Raw genomic sequence first — 14,007 nt, 5'->3', positions numbered from 1 at the left:
GTATTCTTTAAATGATCGCAAACGAGTGCTCAGACTATTCTGATCCTTTTATTACTGTTGGCCAGTCATGTGTTCAGTGCTACACCCAACCTGTATCTTTACGTGTTGCCCTATAAAGTACTATGTTCCATAAATTGTGTTTGTTCTTGCTATAGCAAACTTGGCAATGAGTGAGGATTACATTTTCTCCACATATTAGTGTCAATGCTAAGTCACCGGACAAACATCTCGTTGGAAGAAATACTTCAACATATCGTTACTCATCAGCAAGCTGTTGCAGAACAACAGCAGGCTCTCACCATCACTCTCAATCAAGTGGCATCTGTATGTTTGTAGCAGGTTACTCGTCCATCAGTGCAACCATTGTCCTTTCCAGCATATGACGAATCAGCTAAAGACTGGAACTCTTACAAGACACGGTTATGCCAACACTTCCAGGTTTTTCACGTGGGCAATGCAAACCTGTGTAGGGCTTTCTTTCTTCCCTGGCTTTCACTGCGCATTTATCAGTTGTTGGCCAACTTTCACCTTTGCAAGAACTGGCCAGCTTATCATTTGATGAAATGTGCAAGCTTCTCTCAACCTGTTACTGTGAAAGAGTGCATGTCATTGTGAAGTGTGTAGAATTTTACTGTTGTCAGAAACACCCAAACCAGTCTTACAGAGCCTGAGCTGCAGAATTAAACAGGCTGAGCTGTCATAAATTTGTCACTAGTACCTATCACAAATCCTATGCTGATCATACTGTGTGTGATGTTATTTTATTCATCTGGCCCCGGATAGGAAAATTAATGAAAAAGCACTTCAATATGAAAATCCAAAAGTTATGGATGTGTTCAACATAACACAGTCCTTTGAAGTGTCACAGGCTGCCAGTGATCAGATTGCTGCATGGGGGGAGGTATTCGAAGTTGCTCAGTCAATCCCTGTTAGGCACATTGCAAGTATTCAGGATGACGGGGAATCCAATACAGTAGTACAACCTTCGACTCAGCATCGCATGGGGCAGCACCGGTTGCGGCCACATAGCAACAGGTCACATCATAACAGTAGCATTGTGCCCCCCTTCCTCTTGCCCATACTGCTTTGTCCAACATGACCGTGCTGCATACCCTAAGCACTGGGCTGTTTGCAAATGTCAAAAGAAAGGACACACTGCATCAGTGTGTAACTCCTCTTCAGACGTGGCAGACACAGTAGCACCAATGGACATAAACTGTACCTCTACAATAACTGTCTTCCTGAACAAATTGTTTATTGACTTGCTTGTGTTTAATAAAGTGCTAAAAATGTAAGTCGACACAGGAGCTGCAGTGACTGTAGTAGATGCACAGCTGTATCTGGAGTTGGGCTCCCACCCCTCACACAGGTTTCACGGAAGTTGGTTAGCTACAATAAACAGCAGATTCTGATTCTAGCTCAATTCTGACTACTGTCTCTTACAAATTTTCTGTTCACTCCGTCACCTTCCTTGTTGTGGTTCATTCCCATACCACAGATCTGTCCTGGTTAGATGCGTTTAATGCTTACAGTTTCTACATTGCCAGTGAGATAAATTTAGTGTCAAGATCAAGTTCCATATCAGCAACTGGAGGTCCTCTGCTCTGAGTTTTCATCTCTGTTTTCCCCTGGGCTTGGTTGTGCTACTGGTTTTCAGGCTCATATTACTATGAAAGAATCCACCCACCCTCGTTTTCTCTGAGTGCGGCAGGTGCCTGTCACATTGTGTGACTCTGTCAATGCCAAATTAGACCATTTGATGTTACCTGATGTCATTCAGCCTATTTCTTCCAGAGAATGGTTTACATCACTGGTCATCATTTAGAAGCTGATGGGTAAGCTTTGCCTCTGCTGCGACTTCAGTGTCACTATTAATATACATCACAGTCTGTGATACATACATACCCTTTGTCCTGTCCTGAAAAGTTGCTCACAAAATTATCAGTTGGCCACTACTTTTCCAAGACTGATTTGCCAGAAGCATACCTCCAGCTCCCTTGCATGAGGCCACTAGGTGCCTTCTTGTTGTCAATACAACTTTCAGCCTACAGTAATATCAATGCTTGCCTTTTGGCATTGCTTGTATACACACAATTTTTCTGTGCTGTTCAGAACAGCTGACAGCCTTTTTGCTGGCTGACATCACTGTTTTGGGTTCTTCCACTGAATACCACCTTAGAAATCTTCAATCATCGTCTGTTTTGCAGTCTGTGGGTCTCAAGTGCAGTCTTGACAAATCTCAGTTTTTTCAGCCGTCAGTTGAGCACTTTGGTTTTGAAGTTTCTCACACAGGAGTCAAGCCATTGGGTCACCATGGCGATGCAACTGAGAGCCCGTAGCCAAGGGGGAAGGACGAGGGTCCGTGCCTGCCGAAGAGTTGACTGCAGGAGGGGGCGAGGCCATCAGTGGTGCCGGCGAGTGGTTACCAATGTCCAAATTAATGCAGCGTCGGCGGCGTGCAGGGGGAGGGCAAAGCTGTTGGTTGGAGGCGGTTTCAGTTTGCCGGTTGTAGTGCAGAATGAGCTCAGTCAGCGGCGTGGATAAGTACATCAGTTGCTTGATCTACAAGGCAAGAGATGGCAGTTTGGACAGAAAAAGGAGGTTTCTTGATCCAGATTGACAAGAGACTGTTATCAGGCATGGCCTGGTTGTTAATGAGGAGTTGGAGACAGTGCCACAGCTGTGATGGAGTCGAGTCGCCAAGTTGTTCCTCGTAGATGAGCTGCTGGACCTTCTCAGTCGACGTCCGTGTAACACGTTCCAGTATCGTCCTCTTGACAGAAGCGTATACATCTACCTGAGGAGGTGTGGTGACTAAATCATGAATCGAGTCAGCCTGGTCATGGAGATAATTCATGAGACAAATATACTGAGAGTGGCCATCAAGCGAATAATATTGAAAGATCTGCTTGACTAAGGCAAACCAGAATTTGGGGTTCTCAATGGAGAATGCAGGCAGTATCAGTAGTTTCGCAAGTTGTGGCGGCCGGGAAGCAGCTTGGGGGTGAAGTGCGGAAGCAGATGTGAGGTCCAAAGCGTGGGCAGCAGTAGCATTCTCGAGCCTTCACGGCATGGTCGGGGAGCTCGATGGAGCTGTGAACTGGCCCTGAGATAGAGTGAAGGTGGCATTTGGCGGTGGAGGATGATGTGTCACGTTGCGGAAGTCCGACGCGGATGAGGCACCGGTTTGTGACGAAAACGAATGCGGAAGCTCGACAGGAGCCAGTGCAGATGCAACAGGAGAGATGTGTTTCATGGAAGGTGGCACGTCGCGGATGGCTGACGTGGAAGAGGCACCTGGCTGTGCCGAAAATGGTTGCGGAAGCTTGACTGGAGCCGGCGCGGATGCAACAGGTGAGAAATAATTCATGAACTGTGGGCGCATGTTAACACACTGATAGCTCGACGAGAGAGCTGAGCCATAATCACCTGTGTGGCAGGGAGGCGGTGGAGGTGTGGGCTGAACCGAAGCACCGTGTGTATAGTGATGCCGAACATGGAGTGAATGGTAAAAAGGTTCATTGTTCATAGTCACTCCACTCAAAATCACGTTCGGATAAGGCGAGAGCCGTGGCACAGAAGGACGAACCCTGGTGGTGGAGGTCGGGGAGAAGTCCCTGAAGACAATGTGAGAGCAAGACCTGAAATTGTTTTTAGGGTTCTCACAGGTCACCGTCAGGGTTCTCAAAGACCTCAAAGGCAATGATGGCAGCAAGACGGAGACTGGAGGTGCTGCAGATTAATCTGGAGCACAGTAAAGGGGCCTCTGCTGCTCTGAGCTGCTGCCTGGGGAGGCGGGAAGTGGACGTGGCCCTGATACAAGAACCCTACTTATATAAATGGGGCATATCAGGCGTCGGTGGCACTGGAGGTAAGCTGATTTATGCTAGAAATCTAAGACACTCCAGAACATGCATCTATGTAAGAAATGGAATTTCTTTCATGCCAATGTTGGATTTCTGCTCCAGGGACCTAGTGACAATTAAAATGAGCAAAATGAGGAAGGTATCACAAGGGAAATTATTTTGGCCTCAGCATACTTCGCTTACGAAGACAGCTCTCCTCCTCCTTTGGAGGTGAGGAGACTGTTAGAGGCTTGCCACCAGCAAGATGACCAACTGCTGGTGGGATGCGACGCCACTGCCCACAACCTAGTGTGTGGCAGCAAGGACACCAACAGTAGAGGTGAGTACCTTCTTGAATTTCTTTAGCTAACAACTTGGAGGTCCTGAATAGGGGCAATGAACCTACATTCAGGAATAGCAGAAGGGAAGAAGTAATTGACATAACTTTTGGTTCCGTGATGATGGGCAGCTATGTCAAACAATGGCATGTGGTGTTAGAGCCATCCTCATCGGACCACGTGTACATTAAATTCAAGGTTGAAATGGGAATCAGATAGACCATGGCCTATAGGAATCCCAGGAAAACAGACTGGGAGACATATAGGAGGGACCTTGACTTAAGCTTATTGGAAATTAAAACCTTGATAAGGAATCCAGTAGAGTTTGAGGAAGTAGCAGAGGCTGTTACCTCTGCCATAGTGACCTCATATCAGGACAACTGCACAATCACCAAGAAGTGCACAAATAGAAGTGTGCCTTGGTGGAATAATAACTTAGAAATTCAAAGAAAACAGGTACAAAGACTGTTTAACATTGCGAGACGTAAAGGACAAGGGGCTAAATAATACCGTGAGGCCCTTGTCAACTACAACCTTGCAATTAGACAAGCAAAGAAGACATCCTGGAAGGTATTCTGTGAGGAAGTGGAGAGCACGGCTGCTCCAGCCAGACATCACAGAATCCTCACTAGAGTACCAATCAATGCAGGAGGTATGTTGAGGAAGGAGGATGGGGAATATACAAAGACAGCACATGAGATGCTGGACTGCTCCTCAGAACTCACTTTACTCAATATGCTCTGCCAGACAACACAGACCAGAATGTGATCCTGGAGAGACAGTGGTTCTCAGGCACTCGAAGAGAGGACTGGGAATCAGCCAAGGAGTGTGTAGACTTTAATAAATTCCAATGGGTGGTGGGAACATTCCAACCGTTCAAGTCATCTGGTCCAGATGGAATTTTTCCAGCTCAGGCAGGAGAGAATCTCATAAGAGTCCTATATGCAGGTTATTCAAGATTAGCCTAGCAGCAGGAATCATTCCCAATGTTTGGAGGGCAGTGAAGGTTGTCTTCATTCCAAAACCAGGGAGAATTGATCGTACCAAGGCCAAGGACATGAGACCAATCAGTCTGTCCTCCTTCATTCTCAAAACGTTGGAAAAACTGGTTAATGTATACGTTGGGGAGAGGAGGCTAATTAGGGCCCCTCTACATTCAGACCAACACACATATCAACCAGGTAAATCATATGAGACAGCTCTCCACCAACTCGTTGGGAGGTGTGGAGAAAGCACTTCATTTCAAAGAAATAGCCCTCTGCATCTTCCTGGATATTGAGGGGGCCTTCAATAACACGACCTTTGATTCCATAGTAAGGGCAGCAGAGGTGCGTGACCCAGGGACCACTATATGTAGGTGGACCAACGCCATGCTTAGTGGAAGGAAGGTAGAGGCTACCATGATGAATGAAAAGGTTATAATTAACACCACTAGTGGCTGCCCACAAGGAGGAATTATGTCCCCTTTATTGCAGAATCTAGTGGTGAACGATCTCAGTGAGGAACTAAATTCTAGGCAATGCTTCTGCCAAGGATATGCAGATGACCTTGTCATAGTAATACTTGGCAAATTTACTGACATAGTCAGAAATATGGCACAAGGAGGATTGAAAATTGTGCAAAATTGGTGCAGTAAACAGGATCTGAAGGTTAATCCTAAGAAGACTGTTGTGGTGCCATTTATGAAGAGGCATATCCAACACTCAATTTGGAATCTAAAGGTCATCGATGAAACTCTACCTGTGAAGGGACTAGTGAAATACCTAGGGGTAACCTTAGATGAGAAACTAATGTGGACCTCTCACATTAAGAGTATCTGCTCCAAGGCAAATAGTACTCTAGAGAGTACTAGAAGGGCTAGTGATAAAAACTGGGGCCTAATCCCCAGAGGTATGCACTGGATGTATACCACAGTGGTTAGACCTAGGATTTCCTACGGGGCAGTAGTATGGTGGAATAAGGTAGAACAGTGGGTTGCAGCTAAGGAGCTTGCTAAAGTGCATAGACTGGCCTGCTTAGCCATAACAGGCGAAATTAGCAACATACCAACCACTGGGATGGAAGCCATGCTGGACATGCCTCCACTACACCTTTGGGTCAAGATGGAGGCAGCAGCGGGGACATACAGACTTAAAACTGGCAAAAACTGGATCTCATTGGGATAGCCAGAATCACATACTAACTTAGTGAGTGAGGTAAACATAGGAATGGCTGGGGAAATGCCTGCCAACTATATAACAACTCCCAACTACTTCAACAAGCCTTACAGTATAATAATTGAAATCAGGGAGCAGTGGGAAAAAACAGTTCGACACCACATGTGGGACATTGTTTGGTTCACACAATGAACAAGCTGACAGATTGGCCAGGATGGTGGCAATGATTCCATTTATTGGACAGGAACCTGTCCTGACAATCACCAAGGCTATGATCAGACTAGAACTATGGAACTGGCTCAGGAAACAGTATGTAGAATATTAGATCAAGGTCCATAAACAAAAACATTGTAAGGTAATGATGCCCAAGCCATCTTTTAAAAGAAGCTCTGTAATCCTGGGATTGAACAGGAAAGAGTTCAAACTGATGACTGGACTGATGACCGGCCATGGGAATTTCAAAGAACACCTACACACAGTGGGTATAACGGAAGAAGACCCTAAATGTAGGATCTGTGATGAGGGTGAAGAAACTGCATCACACCTAATCTTCGAATGCATGGCACTGGAAAGCAAAAGATACAGTATCTTCGGGACGACTAGACCTGAAGAAATTGTGTCTAACAAAAAACTGGTAAAGGGACTCCTTGCACTATTTAAGGGCATTGGTTGGCTTTACTAGATATACAGGGAGAGACACCGCACAGTAAACTCAGTTTCAGTGCAGGCAGAGGCAGATTAGACCTAAGCTGTTATAGCTTCCCTGTCAAAATCAAATCAAATCAATATTACAGTTTTTTTACTGCTAACTTAGTACTTTGATGGGAATGAGTGTCCTTATTTGGCTTTACATCAATTGGATGGCAACAACCACTTTCGCTGTTTGTGGGTGAGATGGTGGTGATTGATTATTTATTTGGTTTGTTGGTTAACTTACTCTAGTGATGCACCTATGGCTAAGTTAACACTGTGACAGGCATGAATGTCCTTCCTAGCCTTACATGGTTCGGACAGCAGCAATCATTTTTGCTGTTTGTGGGTGAAATGGTGGCAATTGATATGATCAACTTACTCTAGTGATGTACTTATGCTAACTTACTACCGCGATGGACGTGAGTGTCCTTACTTGCCTTTACATCGATTGGACAGCAGCAATCATTTTTGCTGTTTGCGGGTGAGATGGTGGTGACTGATTATTTATTTGGTTTGTTGGTCAACTTACTCTGACGATGTACTAAGTTATGATGGCTAAGTTAATACTTTGATGGGCTTGAATGTCCTTGATTGGCTATACATTGATCAGACAGCAGTGATCATTTTCACTGTTTTGTTGGTGAGATGGTGGTGAGTGATGGGTTGGTTGCTTAGGCTAATGGATGGTTTAAGGTAACATGTGCTTTGTTTGGCTTTAGACGGAATACGGGCACCAGAGATGCAATAGGGCTCCTACGAATCTTGGGAGAAAGGTTTATTGAAGAAGGAAGAGACCTATATATGTGTTTCATCGATCTAGAAAAGGCATTTGACAATGTGGTTTGGGACAAGCTGGCGACTATAATGAGGGAAAAGAGAGTGGACTGGAAAAACACATTATATCTTAATCAAAAAGCTTCAGTTAAAGTGAGAGGAGAAAGTACAAACTGGATCAGACTAGGAAAAGTAGTAAGACAAGGATGCTGTTTATCAGCTACTCTTTTGAACCTCTACTTGGAAAATATGATTGACCATTGCTCATTAGATGACAAAGGAGTAGAAATTGGAGGAAGAAGAGTAGGGAGTTTGAGATTTGCTGCTGACATGGTCCTTCTAGCCACAGGGGAAAAAGAATTACAGGATTTGGTGGACACCATTGCAACTAACGTAAAAAAATATGGAATGAAAATTAACACAAATAAAACAAAAGTATTGGCACTAGGAGGAAATAAAAATTAAACACTAGAACAGGTGCAAAATTTTAAGTATCTTGGAAGCAGGATAGACACCGACTGGAAGTGCACCACAGAAATTAAAACAAGGATAGCAATGGCAAAAGAGGCATTTTATAAGAAAAGGAGAATCTTCTGCAGCGGTCTGGACAGAGAACACAGAAAGAGACTCATAAAATGTCTTGTATGGAGTGTTCTTCTAAATGGTGCTGAAACATGGACTATGAGGAAAAAAGACAGAGAAAGGCTGGAGGCTTTTGAGATCTGGACATGGTGGAAGATGGAAAGAATAAGTTGGATGGACAGAGTAAAAAATGAAGAGGTACTGAGAAGAGTGGGAGAGAAAAGACAGTTACTATATGTAATAAAGAGAAGAAAAAGAAATTGGATTGGGCATATATTAAGAAAGAATGACGGACTGGTAAAAACAGTTTTAGAAGGTTATGTAGAAGGGAAAAGGAAGCGAGGAAGGAAGAGATTCCAGATACTGGATGACATGATGGACGGTACAACATACAGCAGCCTTAAGAAGGAAGCAAATGGATCGCAGAAAATGGAGAGCAAAGGACCTGCCAATACAGCAGATAACTGATGATGATGTGCTTTGTTGGAAATTACTGTAGGGGCATGTTGGCCTGGTCTCGGAGTTTGTCTGGCCACCTTGTGGTGGTGTATCAGTGGATGCACTGTCTGAGCTCTCGAACCGGTGGGTTCTCAGACTGGTTGAATCTCACATAGAAGGATCTTGCAGAGTTCTGGAAGTGGTCCCTCAGGAATGGGACCTGAGAGAACTGGTGAAGCCCATCTGTTGGGAATCTGGCAGGTAGGTGGAGTGCCCTTTTCAGGGCTCAATTCTATACTCTCTGGAGCTGCTGGAGATTGGTGTCTGCTGTGTTACCCCACACTACTGCGGCATATTCGAGAACAGGCCACACCAATGCAAGGTAGAGAGATACCGAGTCTTGCAGGCAGTGATGATGAAGGATTAAGCAGCGGGTATAGTGTGTGTAAACTTCTAAGAGCCTTCTCTCACAGTTCATCGACATGTTGATAACTATCTAGTGTTACTCCCAGGTACTTTGCCATTCTTGTCCAGGGTACTGACGTCCTTCGTATCTTGATGGGTTGAATGTTGGGGGGCCTCCTGCATATGACTAGTGCTTGAGTTTTAGTTGGACTGAAGGCTTGGCGCCATTTACTTGCTCATTCGCATAGTGTGTTGCATGCCCACTGGAGTCTCACCAGTAGGTATGTGGCACTCCTGCTGCGTGATTATACTGTGGTGTCATCTGCACATAAGTCTAAGTTGATTCTGTCAGCATTTGGTAGGTCAGATGTATATAGGGCATAGAGAAGACTACCTTGTGGTACTCCTGCCCTGATGTGCACTATGGTTGACATCCCATCTTGCATTCATACATGGACTGTTCATCCACTTACGTAACTCTTCATCAGGTCTACCACATGTGACACTGGAACTCCTCTGTCTAGAAGTTCATATAAGAGTCCTTCGTGTGACGTGTAAACAAATGCATGAGATACATTGAGGAATATGGCTCCGAAGAATTCCATTCATTCTATGGCCCCGAACGCTTCTTCTACAAGTGTGAAGAGTTGGTGGGTAGTGGTATGGCTTCGGTGAAAACCAAATTGTTCATCTGGTAGTAGGTGCTCAACCTCCACACGTCCATTGATGTAGAGTCCTCAAAGATCTTGGACATGGCTGGGAGTAACCTTATTGGTTTATAGGTGGTTTGGATGCATTGGTCTTTCCCAGTCTTGGGTTTGTGACCACCTCAGCATGTTTCTATGCCAAGAGATAGTCACCTGTCTCCAGAATGTTGTTGAAGGCAGCAGTCAGTAATGACCTGGCGCTTGGTTGCTAAGTTTCTACTGGCCTGCCATTGCCTGAATAAACGGTTCTTTTCAAGTATTGCTGCAAGAATGGCATGAGGGAGCTGTTGTAGGTTATCTCATGGATGTGTTCTGGGCCTCTGTGGGGTTGCTGTGGCTGCTGCTTCTAGGGCATTAGGTGTTAGGTGGAGTAGTGTGGTTTCTGCTCCAGCTTTCCTGGATATGGGATGTCTTGGATACCTTGTTCTACCTGTGTCCTGTATTCCTGCCAGTTGATAGCATAGATGTCGAGTTGTGGTTTGTTAGGTCGAAATGCTCCATCTAGGTCTAGAGTGAAAATCACCGGGTTGTGATATGACATCAGCACTTTCTAGTGATGCCTGTAACCACATCTACATCTACATCTACATTTATACTCCGCAAGCCACCCAACGGTGTGTGGCAGAGGGCACTTTACGTGCCACTGTCATTATCTCCCTTTCCTGTTCCAGTCGCGTATGGTTCGCGGGAAGAACGACTGTCTGAAAACCTCTGTGCGCGCTCTAATCTCTCTAATTTTACATTCGTGATCTCCTCGGGAGGTATAAGTAGGGGGAAGCAATATATTCGATACCTCATCCAGAAACGCACCCTCTCGAAACCTGGCAAGCAAGCTACACCGCGATGCAGAGCGCCTCTCTTGCAGAGTCTGCCACTTGAGTTTGTTAAACATCTCCGTAACGCTATCACGGTTACCAAATAACCCTGTGACGAAACGCGCCGCTCTTCTTTGGATCTTCTCTATCTCCTCCGTCAACCCGATCTGGTACGGATCCCACACTGATGAGCAATACTCAAGTATAGGTCGAACCAGTGTTTTGGAAGCCACCTCCTTTGTTGATGGACTACATTTTCTAAGGACTCTCCCAATGAATCTCAACCTGGTAGCCGCCTTACCAACAATTAATTTTATATGATCATTCCACTTCAAATCGTTCCGCACGCATACTCCCAGATATTTTACAGAAGTAACTGCTACCAGTGTTTGTTCCGCTATCATATAATCATACAATAAAGGATCCTTCTTTCTATGTATTCGCAATACATTACATTTGTCTATATTAAGGGTCAGTTGCCACTCCCTGCACCAAGTGCCTATCCGCTGCAGATCTTCCTGCATTTCGCTACAATTTTCTAATGCTGCAACTTCTCTGTATACTACAGCATCATCCGCGAAAAGCCGCATGGAACTTCCGACACTATCTACTAGGTCATTTATATATATTGTGAAAAGCAATGGTCCCATAACACTCCCCTGTGGGTTACTTTAATGTCTGTAGACGTCTCTCCGTTGATAACAACATGCTGTGTTCTGTTTGCTAAAAACTCTTCAATCCAGCCACACAGCTGGTCTGATATTCCGTAGGCTCTTACTTTGTTTATCAGGCGACAGTGCGGAACTGTATCGAACGCCTTCCGGAAGTCAAGAAAAATAGCATCTACCTGGGAGCCCGTATCTAATATTTTCTGGGTCTCATGAACAAATAAAGCGAGTTGGGTTTCACACGATCGCTGTTTCCGGAATCCATGTTGATTCCTACATAGTAGATTCTGAGTTTCCAAAAACGACATGATACTCGAGCAAAAGACATGTTCTAAAATTCTACAACAGATCGACGTCAGAGATATAGGTCTATAGTTTTGCGCATCTGCTCGACGACCCTTTTTGAAGACTGGGACTACCTGTGCTCTTTTCCAATCATTTGGAACCTTCTGTTCCTCTAGAGACTTGCGGTACACGGCTGTTAGAAGGGGGGCAAGTTCTTTCGTGTACTCTGTGTAGAATCGAATTGGTATCCCGTCAGGTCCAGTGGACTTTCCTCTGTTGAGTGATTCCAGTTGCTTTTCTATTCCTTGGACACTTATTTCGATGTCAGCCATTTTTTCGTTGGTGCGAGGATTTAGAGAAGGAACTGCAGTGCGGTCTTCCTCTGTGAAACAGCTTTGGAAAAAGGTGTTTAGTATTTCAGCTTTACGCTTGTCATCCTCTGTTTCAATGCCATCATCATCCCGGAGTGTCTGGACATGATATTTCGAGCCACTTACTGATTTAACGTAAGACCAGAACTTCCTAGGATTTTCTGTCAAGTCGGTACCTAGTATTTTACTTTCGAATTCACTGAACGCTTCACGCATAGCCCTCCTTACGCTAACTTTGACATTGTTTAGCTTCTGTTTGTCTGAGAGGTTTTGGCTGCATTTAAACTTGGAGTGAAGCTCTCTTTGCTTTCGCAGTAGTTTCCTAACTTTGTTGTTGTACCACGGTGGGTTTTTCCCGTCCCTCACAGTTTTACTCGGCACGTACCTGTCTAAAACGCATTTTACGATTGCCTTGAACTTTTTCCATAAACACTCAACATTGTCAGTGTCGGAACAGAAATTTTCGTTTTGATCTGTTAGGTAGTCTGAAATCTGCCTTCTATTACTCTTGCTAAACAGATAAACCTTCCTCCCTTTTTTTATATTCCTATTAACTTCCATATTCAGGGATGCTGCAACGGCCTTATGATCACTGATTCCCTGCTCTGCACTTACAGAGTCGAAAAGTTCGGGTCTGTTTGTTATCAGTAGGTCCAAGATGTTATCTCCACGAGTCGGTTCTCTGTTTAATTGCTCGAGGTAATTTTCGGATAGTGCACTCAGTATAATGTCACTCGATGTTCTGTCCCTACCACCCGTCCTAAACATCTGAGTGGAATGCCTTTTAGCACTGCAATGTCCAGCACTTTGGGCTGCCCTGTGGCTTGGAAGTTAGTTGGGTCATGTGGTCCTATTATGATGGAATGGTTTCTTTCAGCCACTCATAGTAGCCATCAGCCACTTGTGTTAGTGAGGTGACTGTTCCACTCTGTGTGTGTGTGTGTGTGTGTTGGGGCTTACAGGTGCTCAACGTCGAGGTCATCAGTGCCCTGACACACATTAAAGGGAACGAATGTGGACAGACCTAATAAAACTGAAACACACACGCAAAGAAAGAAGGAAAATGCTACATAAGAAAGTACAACATAAGGAAAGGGAAAACGTAACAACAAGAATGCCGCAGTAAATTGTCATTGGCTGGCCACTTATATAAAATATGGGCGAGCTTGTCACACAGTGAGCAAATTAAGATCCTCTCTCTAAAATCTTTGTAAAAACATTTGACATGGCACAGAACTTTAAAACTTTAACCACATTTGCCCGAGTGTTGCCTAAAAGAGATGGCAGGTCCGCTGGCAAGTCAGCCGTGGCCCGCTGGTCAGAAAATAAAATGCAGTCCAATAAAACGTGGTGCATAGTGACCTGGACGTCACAAGCACCACACATTGGAGGGTCCTCCTGCCGGAGTAGGAAGCCATGTGTCATAGGGCTGTGGCCTATCCGAAGCTGAGTGAGGAGAACCTCTTCCTGTCGATGGGGCTGAAAGGAAGTACACCACACACGCGTTGTGGGCTTGACTATACGGAGCTTACTGTCAGTCACTTCTAGCCACTCATTCTCCCACCGACGCATGACTCATGAGCTCAACAGCGAGGTGAGTGCGTGCAGGGGTATAGCACACTGAGATACTTGTGGATCGAGACAGGCCTCCTTGGCTGCGAGATCTGCCCTTTCATTCCCAGCAATGCCGACATGCCCCGGAACACAGCAGAAAGCCACCACCTTTCCCAATCACTGTAGGTGGAGGAGGGCATCCTGGATGGTCTGGACTATTTTATCTGCTGGATACAAACATTGCAAAGAGTGAAGGGCACTTAGTGAATCAGAACAGACAAGAAATTTAGGACAGGAAGAATGTCTCATCTGCTCCAGTGCCCGCAAGATCACAGACAATTCTGCATCAAAGACAGTAAAAGTCTGAGGGAGTCGG

The sequence above is a fragment of the Schistocerca cancellata genome, chromosome 2 (assembly GCF_023864275.1).
Source record: "Schistocerca cancellata isolate TAMUIC-IGC-003103 chromosome 2, iqSchCanc2.1, whole genome shotgun sequence".
Lineage (NCBI taxonomy): Eukaryota > Metazoa > Arthropoda > Insecta > Orthoptera > Acrididae > Schistocerca > Schistocerca cancellata.
Note: the sequence above shows the minus strand (reverse complement) of the source record.